This window comes from Pinus tabuliformis, chromosome 8 (genome assembly GCF_031772625.1).
Source record: "Pinus tabuliformis cultivar Carrire ecotype Pingquan chromosome 8, CPIR1, whole genome shotgun sequence".
Classification (NCBI taxonomy): Eukaryota; Viridiplantae; Streptophyta; class Pinopsida; order Pinales; family Pinaceae; genus Pinus; species Pinus tabuliformis.
Window position 1 is genome coordinate 1,508,959,020 of NC_142294.1, and position 8,571 is coordinate 1,508,967,590.

Genomic DNA, 8,571 nt, shown 5'->3' on the forward strand with positions numbered 1-8,571 from the left:
CATAAATCCTAATCTCTGTGAAGCTCTGATATAGATACCAATATCATACCTTTGTTTGCTCACTTAAATATATATATATATATATATATATATATTTTTTTTTTTTAAATTTCAACTGAAATCCTTGGGATTACCTCACTACTAAGAAGACAGAGTGATAAATACAGAAATTGGTTAACAAAATCACTAAATGAATACTCTTCTAAATTCTTTCTGACTAATGAGGTCCAGTGAATAACAAATTGTGGTCTCCCTTGTGAATCCAACTTCTGTAGTGGCATCTTAAACCTCTTAGATTGATGGTATAAGAACAGGTAAACTAACACATACTGATGTTTGAAGGCTCTTTCTACATTGAATTTTAAGAACTGCTCATGGATATTATGAGAGATAAACTGACTAACATTGAATAAGGCAGAAGGTTTTTCCCAGATGAAAAGGCAAACATGAATTCTAGAATAACCTCATTAATCCATTCATCACTTTGATAGACTAAAAGACAACAAACCATGAAAATTATTTGTCTGGACATTTCAGGAAACATGGCTGAGGAATAAGGTGGATTATGATGCGACAATTCAGATCCTTTTGGTAAAAATGACTAAAAAATATTGGCTCTCTCTTGAAATGTAAGCTTTTGATAAATTTCCATTAATGAGTTGACTAAAAAGGAATGCGAGGAATTTGGAGGATTGATTTGCAAAGCTTGAAGAATGGATTATGGTGTTATATAGAACAAAATTTCACCATTTCTGGCTACCATTGCTCTTTGACTGGGTAAATATCTGCTTTTGCACCTGGGGACAAATTCGGGAAAATGATGAGCCTGACGAAAAACAAATTAAGGTGACATGGATTCCCAAAAGTTAAACTCATCACCAATATCTTCAAACTTTTGAAAAGCAGAATTATGCAATTCATACAAATTAAACTCACACTTGGTTTCTACGATTTTGAAATCTAAGTTTACCAAAGATAGTTCATCCAAATTTGGGACTGGAGGAAGCATGGGATTTTCAATATGTGACTTACTTTTTCCTTTAGAAGTATTCATTTTGAGATTGAATAGAAAGCACAAAAATTGGAATACTAGGTAAGATTGAAGAAGGTGGGAGAAACACCCATGTGGACTTGGAAGTTCTTCTACTGCTTAGTCGTTCTACGAGCATTGCAAATCTGAGCAAATGACCGAACAATTTGGGAAAACTCGATTTTTAAAGAAAATTCAAATACCTGTTGACAATTTTAATGATTGAAGCATTTAACGATATTTTTGAACGTTGGTGGGGATTAATTGCAATATTTGGCGGTTATGAAATGATAAACGTTGGTGGGGATTAATTGCAATATTTGGCGGTTATGAAACGATAAGTAGTCGAAGAAATAACAAAGACTATTTTGGTGGAGCAGATAGTAGAGGGACAAAATTGGTGGGAGTAATGGTTAGTGAGAAGGTGGTTTGCAGGGGAGGGCAGGGGGGATGGGGTAGGCGGTTTGTGGTTTTGGGAGGCAGGGGGGTTGCACAATGCACGAATGCCCTCCACATAAGTTTCCATGGTTTACCAAAACCATGGTTTTGGGAGGGGGAGGGGGGGTGGGGTTGCACAATGCACGAGTGCCCTCCACATAAGTTTCCATGGTTTTGGGAGGGGGAGGGGGAGGGGGGGGGGGGGGTGGGGTTGCACAATGCACGAGTGCCCTCCACATAAGTTTCCATGGTTTACGGAAACCATGGACCATAGACGCCCCCCTCCTTCGTTAAACGTTAGGAGTGTGGTGGCGGGGGGTGTTCCGCACATACTTGTGATCTCTTGATTGCAGCGGATAAAATCCTGGATGTTGAAACAAGCACGGAAGTTACCGCACGCCTTTTATTATTGGAAATTTAAAAATAATTTACATTTATTTATGAAATATATAATTTTTCGTGCGACATTTATAAAAATATGCCCAATTCTTACAAAGTGCATCATATAAACCTCTTTTTTTTTTGAAAACTTCCTTTATGAAAAAAATTTATGTGTAAAAAAAAAAGTTATAACACTATCCATTGACTTTCAGGATAATCTAAATTAGGGTCCCAATCCTTCAATTTCGCTATGTTGTATTCAAGACAAAGATAGAGGCTATGTTGTATTCAAGACAAAGATAGATGACTTTCCTAGCTGTAATTCTAGGATAAGAGACTGCATTTTTAAAGATGAGAAGAGACTGCATTTTAAAAGATGATACTATTACGGGTCAGACAAATTTGCTAGCAAATATATTTGAGGAGGGAGGACCAGAGCCATTTGAATAGGAGTACTCTCTATACTAGCTAGAAAAGAGGATCAAGATGTCAAAGGGTATATTTAGCCTGGAAAAAAAAAGTGTTCAGAGCATAAAACCATACCTAAGACGTGAAGGAACCACACAAAAACATATGTGAAACCCATTTAAATTGCTGGTTACATAAAGAACACTTAAACCAGCCTTGGATACCTTTTTTTTTTTTTTTTTGCAGATTTTTTGAAATCAAGATATTTTTATTGAGGAGCCGTCACTAATTATTAACCTTAAAAATAACATTGTTCACCATAACTTTTTCCAAATAGAAAATTCAGGGAGGATCCGCTCCGAGAAAAGGAGCTCTACACATGTAGCTCAAACCGTATAAACATGAGATTTCCATCCCAACTTAACCTTACCTTATATCTTAGGAAACAAATTATTAGAATAAACATTCGAATAATTGATTTGCCTCTTTTTAACCAAAAAGGTAAAAACAATGACTCCTTGTGGGACCTCGCTGTTTATGGATAGCTTCAAATTAAAGCAACTTGGAAAATGTTAATCACCGCTATATTTAAATATTGTTTTTTAATTAAATTTATTTTTTTTAAATTAAAAAATAATAAAATTTATATTAAATATATTTTTATAATCATTTTAATTATTAATTTATTTTTTAAAAATTAAATAAAATTAACAAATTTTTTATATTTTGTTATTAAATATTAAAATATGTAGGAATGAAGTCAACCAATTTAATCAGAGTCTAAATGGACACAACAATATGTTATTAGTTTCTCTGTTTTATTTTTTCAAGGGTGTTTTTGACATTTTTCTATCTAATTTGTCTAGAATTTCGGTAGTTATTTCTTGGAATCACAAGTTTGAATTGTAAATTCTCCACAAGATCCGTAAAAAGAAAAAACTTTTTACATTAACCTGTTTCGTTAAATTTGAAAAATACTAACTAAAAAAATAGATATTCCGCTTAAAGAATACTAACTTAAAAAAAGGATAGATATTCCACTTAAGTACCTGAAATAACCCCCATTACTATTAACATTTAAAAATATAATCAATAATTATACATTCACTAATTATTTTTTTTAAATTTAATTCTCTACATACGACTCCCTCGCATTTAATTATCCGCCGCAAAGTAGTGTTTGATCGCCTGAAACAAAATTAATCCGCTACACTACCTATCAGTGCCCATCGGTTCAATACTGTGGACACTGGTCAAACTTCAATCGGCGCGCTTCGTTTCCTGTGGATAATGTCGAACGCAGGAGGGCCGTTAGATGTTGGAAACTTAACCCACCGCCGCAGCATTGATTCGTTGCTTAATTTGCACGCAAGCAGGGCAGCCCCTGCTGACGTGGTGATCCACCACTTTCCACGCAACCCTTCCTTATTATGAGACGATTTCCCTGCGGCATACAACAGATTGAATCCATAAATACGAGGAAGAAGCAGAGGGCGGAAGGATGCAGAGCAGAAGGCAGACAAACGTTTTCGGTGTATTTGCGTTGTGTTTGATTACAATTGGTATCAGTAGGAGCCGGGGTGTAGCGGCCATGGGAACTCTCGGAGGTTTACGCGATGTGAAAGATTTTCAGAACTCAATAGAGACGCTCGATCTTGGGCGCTTTGCCGTTGATGAACACAACAAGCAGCAGGTACATGAATGATCATTTCCACAGTTACTTGCTCTTTTTTTTTTCCGAGATTTCATCTGTTAATTTCGGTTTTGGGAGATTCGATCTGTAAATCTGATTTGCTCTCTCTGTTTGTGTCTGCAGAATGGCGATGTATCGTTTCGTCGAGTGGTGGCGGCAAAGGAGCAAGTTGTAGCGGGGACTATGTATCATCTGACCATAGAGGCCGAGGACGGCGATAAGCCCAAGCTGTACACAGCCAAGGTGTGGGTCAAACCCTGGGAGAATTTCAAGAGTCTGCAGGAATTTAAGCCTGTGGAGCAACCCTCTATTTCCAGGGCTGACCTTGGCGTCAAGCAAGGTATTTCTAATGCTCTAATTGTAAACTCAAATTTGATGGGATTAGAAGGGTAGGGCTTTTGCCCGTTGCAGTTTCCTTTAGGATTGATTGCTTGGTTTTGATGATTTTATGGCGTTTCTCTGAAAAGAATAACACCACCTCTCCCGAATCTGCTAGGTGGTTGTAATAACCTAATCAAGGGTATTTCTAGTTCTCCTCACTGTGAGGATGGGGTTGGATTCTTTAATTTTGTTAGATTCTATGCTACATGGAGGGTAGACGTGCTGTCTCTAGTGGTGGCCAGGTTATCTCTGGCTCTTCCGCTGCCATCTCCCTGTTTTCGATTTATATGAAACCCTCTTGTGTGGTTCACTCCGTTTTTTGTTTTTTTCAAATCTTTATATCAGGACATGTTATTCTGTTCATCTTCGAATTCTAAGAAACTCTTTTCTACTGTTCTGGTTTTTTCTTTGGGGGTTAAATCTTGTGTTAGGAGATGTGATCCTCTACATATTGTTGACTTTTTAAGTTATCAGGAATCTTCTTAAAAAGTGTTTCGGTTTTTCTTTTTCAATTTTTCAATTTTTTATTTTATTTTTTTATTATCAGGAATCTTTTTAAGAAGTTTTTTGGTTTTTCTTTTTTCAAATTTTATATCAAAATATGTAATTTTACTTGTCTTAATTTCTATCTGAATTTCACTCCATCTTTCTATTTTACCACAATAAATCCATTTCAATCACAACCTCAACCTAGATTTTAAAATATTTAATTTATTAGTTCTTGAATACATCTTAATCTTAAGTCTTTAATTCTTTAGTATATCTTAGTGTTTAATTCTTCAGTACATCTTAGAGCAGCTCTTTAATATATTAAAAACCTTAAGGGCCTGAAAGGCAACTGGTTTTTGAAATTTTTGTCCTTTAATTCTACTTCACCAATGGGCCTGCTTATTTGTTTCGATTATGTGAATTTTTATTTTATTTTTTAAATATATTTCATTTTTAGTTCGTCTTAGAGCAGGTCTTTAATATACTAAAAACCTTAAGAACCTGAAAGGCAACTGGTTTTTGAAATTTTTGTCCATTAATTCTACTTCAGCAATGGGCTGCCTATTTGTTTCGATTATGTGAATTTTTATTTTATTTTTTAATATATTTTTATCTTTTAAATATATTTAATTTTATTATTTTTACCTTTTTTTACCCAAAATGGTATACACTCGTAAGGTATTAACTTTATTTATTTATCTTTACTCAAAACTATCCATATCATATTATATATCATATTAGCTTTACCACTCTATCCATATCATATCATATATGATATTAGCTTTACCACTCGACCAAACATGTATTCCCAAACTATCCTTGTCCACATAATATTTGCTTTGCTACCCAGCCAAACATACTTATCTTTACTCAAAACTATCCATATTAATACTATCCATATCTATATTAATATGATATTATTAGCTTTACCACCCGACCAAACATGTCTTCCCAAACTATCCTTGCCCACATAATATTAGCTTTGCTACCCACCCAAACATGTTTCACTTAATAATAGCTTTACTACCCACCCAAACACGTTTCCCCAAACATGTCTTCCCAAACTATCCTTGCCCACATAATATTAGCTTTGCTACCCACCCAAACATGTTTCACTTAATAATAGCTTTACTACCCACCCAAACACGTTTCCCCAAACATGTCTTCCCAAACTATCCTTGCCCACATAATATTAGCTTTGCTACCCACCCAAACATGTTTCACTTAATAATAGCTTTACTACCCACCCAAACACGTTTCCCCATTTTAGCTAACTTCCCTTATCCATAATTTTAGCTTTAGAATCCACCCAAATATGGTTCCCCATATTGGATTTTAAGGTTATAATTTTAGCTTTAGAATCCACCCACATATGGTTCCCCATATTGGATTTTAAGGTCACACCTATTTACCTTAAGGTCACACCTATTTACTTATTTCTCGGTTGGGCCTGTCAAGAGCCCCTAAATTTCTTCTTTTACACTAACAGAAACAAAGTTATGGGACTTGAGAAAGCCCCTCCGACATATCTTCTCATGTGGCAAGCCCCTTGGATCGTGTGCATGATTTCTGTCTTTTGTTTTTCGCAGAAAAATCAAAATGCATCGGTTGGAATAAGTTTTATCACATTAGGATCTGCCAATTCTCTTAATTTGCTTGTATCATACAGGTTAAATGAAATATTATCTTCGTAATGCTTATGAATGTGTGAGGGGTGTATTATGCCATTCTGTAACATCATTGGTTGTGCTTCTAAGTCAAATTTATTCCTAGAAATTTGAATGCAATTATAGATCTCCAGTTATTCTTTATAAATAACTGTAAGTAGGTCACCTTTGGCTTATTTGAGCTCAATATCTGTTATCCTGTTCTGAGATGTTCTGCTTTGTTCAAGCTATCGGAGAAATGATAAATAAGGCATTCCCTATACAAATTCATTATTGATTTGTAGCCAAAAACTTAGGTTAGCCCTTCCAGATTTCATTGCATGAAGCAATTGGAAATGCTGGTAGTATGTGTTTCACTGAAATTCATATCATGGCTCGGGTTCTCCTTCGATTTGGTCCTGTGCAAGTTTAGAGTGTATAGGAGTGCACCTTGCTTTTAAGAGTTTAGGCTTATGGCTGATGCCAATAGGGTTCTGGTTTCTGTAAACCAGTGCATGCCGAAGGGTCAGGCTGGCGCACAGTCCCAGTGCATGACCCTGTTGTTCAAGAAGCAGCCCAACATGCTGTGAAGAACATACAACAAAGGTCCAACTCTATAGCAACTTATGAACTGCAGGAGGTCCTTTCAGCAAAGGCTGAGGTTGGTCCCCTGCTCTACTGTTTATGCTTTCTCTGGGGTTTACACAGATTTCTCCTTTACTTTGGTTTAACGGCCGGTGTTGCTATTGTTGTCTTTCAGATAGTTGATGCCTCTTCCAAGGTGGATTTACATTTGAAGACTAAGAGGGGAAGTAAGGTTGAAGAGCACAAGGTTGAAATGCATTGCAATCCTGATGGTAAATGGATATTAAGATCACATTTAACATGATGTAGGGCAGTGATTCTATAGTTTTTAAAGTTTATACTATGTATATTTATGGTTGTTAAACAATATTTGTATTTATGAAATAATGCTCGCTGGCGTTAGCTGGCATCACTTTATTTCCCAACAATATTTGTATTTATGAAATAATGCTCGCTGGCGTTAGCTGGCATCACTTTATTTCCCACCAGAGGCTTCGAGATCTTGTTAAATGATTTGACCTCTTAACACTTATTGAAGTTGTGAATATGGGCTATGATCTACTTCGAAGCTGTCTTACTGTCAAATAGTGTATAATGTTAACAATGATTTTTATTATGTCAATCATCAGATACATGCATCTGAATGTTACTGAAACATGAAAATATAGAAGTATATTTATAAGATCTGACTAAATGATAGTGCAAAATGCAAATTTGTGGTCTCTTTCAACTATGCTAATGGAAAAAGCCATGCACCCTTCAGAAAGTGATTGGGATGTGGGAGTAAAAGACGTGACAATACTTATGAGATTTTGCTTTGTTCAGTAAGCACTTGCAAATATGCGTCATTTCCCTTTCATAGTTTATGCCAATATGAGTCCTTGCTTTATCTATTACACTAACAAATTTACGTCTTTTTGGTTCATTTTGCATTCATAGTTATGGAATGAATCCATGAACATGCATCACTGTTGTTGGAATCTCTTTTACTGTTATTCTGAATCTCTTTAAAAGAAATGCATAGAACTGATCATTGCTACCGAAGATCAGCAGAAGCTTGAAAAATATGAAAAATATTTGTTTTTATACGTCTTTATACAATGATCATGTGTAAAATGCTTCAAATTCTGTTTGGAAAGGTATTTTTGTAGTTCATGGGAAAATAATAATCATCTCTGTTCAATACTGAAACTCCTGTTTTGATGGCCTATCTGATGGTATGGGATTTTGTTCTTCTATCTTTATTGCATTTATTTGTTATTTTGTTTAATAAACATGAAAGCGCGTAAATATGCCTTTCTCCCGTCTCCCGTAATCTAACATTGTTTCGGCGATTGGGCTCGGGCTCGGGTCCAGTGTTTCTTCCCGTCTATTTGCTTGACTTGGGCCGCAAGGTGGGGTGTAGGTCGATGTCCATTAATATACAGCCGCCTTGTGGCTATGCATTAATGCACGCTGAGTGAGTAAACTGTCAACGAGAAATGGAGACACGGACAGGAAGAAATGGGAAGGGCCTGGGT

The 8,571-nt window shown here is 35.7% G+C and overlaps 1 pseudogene across 1 annotated transcript; it reads left to right on the forward strand.

Moving 5' to 3' along the window:
- Nucleotides 1-3,707: 3,707 nt before the first annotated feature.
- Nucleotides 3,708-7,612, forward strand: LOC149241605 (cysteine proteinase inhibitor 3-like; annotated as a pseudogene). Its single transcript, XR_016246584.1, has 4 exons — nt 3,708-3,950; nt 4,074-4,290; nt 6,979-7,127; nt 7,227-7,612. The product of XR_016246584.1 is annotated as a cysteine proteinase inhibitor 3-like (transcript).
- Nucleotides 7,613-8,571: the final 959 nt, after the last annotated feature.